Source organism: Capsicum annuum, unplaced genomic scaffold (genome assembly GCF_002878395.1).
Source record: "Capsicum annuum cultivar UCD-10X-F1 unplaced genomic scaffold, UCD10Xv1.1 ctg1489, whole genome shotgun sequence".
In the NCBI taxonomy this organism is placed as follows: domain Eukaryota; kingdom Viridiplantae; phylum Streptophyta; class Magnoliopsida; order Solanales; family Solanaceae; genus Capsicum; species Capsicum annuum.
The window spans coordinates 4,300,484-4,303,428 of NW_025820303.1; positions in this window are offsets into that span (position 1 = coordinate 4,300,484).

Genomic DNA, 2,945 nt, shown 5'->3' on the forward strand with positions numbered 1-2,945 from the left:
TTTTTGTAGTGCGGGAATTCCACATACCTCAAGTTCAATAAGATTAAATCATGCTTTAATAACCTTTTATACCAATGCATTAGTTCAAATGAACAAGCCAACTATGTGACAAAATCATATTCATTGTCAATTTTACAAATAGGTTGAGGGCATATTGTTTTCAAACCATAAAGCAAGGCAAAATCATCAAATTGGGGTTTAAATATGATCCCTAAATTTATTCACCATTCTCATGCACCCCAAAATGTTCAAAATCAATTATCAAATATGAATATTGCATAATAATCCACAGAAAGTCAATTTAATGAGCAATCATGTCAAAAGCCCTCAACTATGCCAAAACCTACATTAAAACCATGCATTTATAATCAATTCATGCAATTAAGAAAAGTATAAGTATAGGAAAATAGATACATGCCTTAAACCCAAGAGAATCGGAAGAAAGCAACACCCTATGAACCCTAGATGATCACCTCTTTGAATCCTAGCCTCGAGTTGAAAAGGGATTTTTGAGAGAGGATGTTTAAGAGTGAATAACGACCTTTGCATATTGAAAAATTAATGAGAATTGGTTCTTGTATGTTTTAAAAGTCGTGTATGAGTAAAAGGACCTTACTACCCTTCTCCCCTTTTTAATTAAACAAAACGGCTGCAAAAACACACAGGCCCGCGTCGCTCATCGTGGTGACTACCTTCCGCGCCGCGGGGCTATTATGGAGGCTTACTGCCTTCGTAATCTAAAACTATCCCGAACTTCATTCAAAATTTTTGAAACTCTCTCAATTTACCCTTTTTAAACTCTTGAACATGATTTGAGTCAAAAATCGATATTCCTAGCTCGGGTAGGCCAAAAATAAAATACTTAAAATTTGAGGGTGTTACAACAAACAACTTGAAATTATTATGATGACTCATGAATTAAGTGAGGTCAAAAATACACCTAAAATATCTCAATTTCTTATATTTTCTATCTATTTGGCCATGATGTCATTAACGACTAAAGTTTGATGTCCATCTATTTTCTCCAATCACTCTATATATCTAAATAATCCTCTAAAATAAATTATGAAATCTCATACTATAAATCACTTTTTTCTTTTTATCCATAGACAAACAACTTGAAAATTATTATGACGACTTATAAAAAGTGAAGGGTCAAAACACACATATATAAAACAAAAGAATGATTTGTTATTCATGATCAATAAACACAATGTCATAGAAAAAGAAAACAGCAAATCTTTGTATTCTTCTTAATCGTCTCTTTTTTTGCGTATCTGAAACATACATCTTCTTTGTTATCCCTCACTGAATGCCTTACAATAGCGTAGCTTCCTCAGGTTTGCGCTCTCTTCTCTCGGAAGAAATTAATATGCAATGATGTGAGAAAGGTAATGGGAGAAAATATGAAAGACAAAAAATAAAAAAAATAGTAGGAACGTTTAGCAACCTTCTCTTGAATCTATTATCTAACTTGCTTCTCTACTATGTGAGGCAACAACTCATCTTATATAGTCAAATTCATAGCTATGAGAATATGATAAAGGATATCATAAAATACGTACTTTTTCAATGGCGGTGGATGTGCAGGTGGACGTTCAAGCAAAATCCCAGCAATTATAGTAGCCTATACAAGCACAACTTCTATATGCAACAACAAAACATACGTACGCATAGAACTTATACCTATTCTACTACTATTATAGGATAAGAGATTATTTTCAATAAACTCTCTGCTCAACTATTACTACTACTACTACGATGATGATGATAATAATAATTGAATCAAAAAATAACTTAACAAAAATTTATCAAAAAATCATACTTGTCTAAGATAGTCAGATATTATAAAATAAAATAGAATTAATTAGACTTGATCGATATCAGAATAGAAACCTATTAATTCTCCCACACAACAAATCTAGAAAAAATTCTCAAAAATATAATTCCTTTTCACAATGCAAAGGATTGGAACTTTCATGAAATCAAAGTACTATTGTTGCCAAAACATGCATATTATTTGGTAAAATTATTTTAAAGTTACCTGAATGCGTGTTTTAGTTTTTGCTTGCATATTTTTTTATGATATCATTTTCTTTACCAATAATAAGACCAATCTAAAACACAAGTCATATATTTTTTTCTTTTGTCATATATTTTAGGATTCGTTAATTATTAGTTATGTCAATACTTCTTACTAATATATCTTTTCTTTTACCATAAATTTTTGAATTTCTTAATTATTAGTTTTCTTAATACTTATTACCATATATTTTAAGACACCTTAAATAAATTATAAAAAAAAAAAAAAAAAAATCCACACAAAAATGAAAAAGAAAAAAGTTCAAGGGACTTAAGTGTTCTTTATGGACTAAAATCAAAGTCCCGATACTAAGAAAATAAAATAAAGACTTACATGTTCATTATGGACTAAAATCAAAGTCTAATTAGTTAGGAAATAATTAAAAGATTATTTTTAAATATTAGAAAAGTAATTAAAAAATATTCTTACATCTATATCTATATATACTATATTAAATGGAGTTTAAATTTTATGCATTGTCAGTGTATCAGTTTTTTACACCATCGGATAATTTTAACCTGCTATAACAGATCACCTATTTTTCTTTAATTTTTTCTTTTAAAATAAAATTAATGAACTGATTTTACCTTTTCCCTCTCTCTTTTATTAAAATTTTTCTATTTTCATTTAAAATAATTATTTTATTTCTCTCTCAACGTTTCTTCTGCCACAATAACCCTATTATATTGATTCATTATAGGATTTTCAATTATAACATAAGTGATTAATTTTACATGCTAATGAAAATATATCCAGAAAAGTTTTTGACTATCTAAGCTTCACGTTTCTTAAATAAAGAATTGTATTAACTACTTTATCAGTCGCCAAAGGTATAGAATTTGATCGTAATCTTTTCCTGAAA